This window comes from Sinocyclocheilus anshuiensis, unplaced genomic scaffold, assembly GCF_001515605.1.
Source record: "Sinocyclocheilus anshuiensis isolate Anshui unplaced genomic scaffold, SAMN03320099.WGS_v1.1 scaffold1386, whole genome shotgun sequence".
Lineage (NCBI taxonomy): Eukaryota > Metazoa > Chordata > Actinopteri > Cypriniformes > Cyprinidae > Sinocyclocheilus > Sinocyclocheilus anshuiensis.
In genome coordinates this window covers 24,240-25,136 of record NW_015555701.1, presented here as the reverse complement: position 1 = coordinate 25,136, position 897 = coordinate 24,240, and positions in this window count along the sequence as shown.

Sequence of the window (897 nt, the reverse complement as noted above, 5' to 3'; positions counted from 1 at the left end):
TCCAACATTTGTGTTTGTTTTGATCGTTTTGGCAGTTAATGCAAACAGCATAAAATTGGCCAAAAATGTGTATTTTTATTGGAATGTTAATATTTCACCCTCGTTTCATTTCATACATTTATTTCACAAAAAATAGCTTCACTCAGGACCTTAAAGACAAAAATGTCACCATTGAAACCCATGCAATATTTAATCCCAGTGCCATTTAAGCATCCAATGATGCATTCTTTATTAATAAGCTGACATTCTATTGGCAAGGCTTTAAATATTTTATGGTTTTAAAACTTTTACTGTATGGCCTAGGGAGCAAATACTCACTTTATCCCTGTTTTCTGACAGTTTTTCCTGACATTTCTAGGGAAAAAAGGCCAATTGAATTCAAGACATGATAATTGTGTTTGTATAGATATCAGAGTGTGGTTTGTATGTGTGAATGGTATTTTGTTTTTATCTAACACTGCACAAATAATACTGTAATAATCCCCCCAAAATTTGCTTAGCATTAGTATATAGAAAAAAAAAATTGATTTTTATTTATTTATTGTTCAAAAAGTAGTGGAAGTTATAATCAGGACTCATGTTAGTAAAAAGATCTGTCAGTGAAAAAAAAAAAAAAAAAAAAAAACATGAATATATAATATTTTTATGATCTTTTTTAACAAGGGCATTGTTGTCCTGTAAGGACCTCTGTGTAGCTTTTTTAAAATGATGCACAAGGGTTAACACAGATTGAGAGCATATCGTTATGAAGAGCTTTGTTTGTGTTCCACAGAAGAAATAAACTCAAACAATTTGCTTTTCTTCCTCACAAATGCTCAAATATCTCCTACGACTGACATTCACTTTAGTTTGAACATGAACTCAGTCCTACTGTTACGAGTCTCAATCTTCACTCAT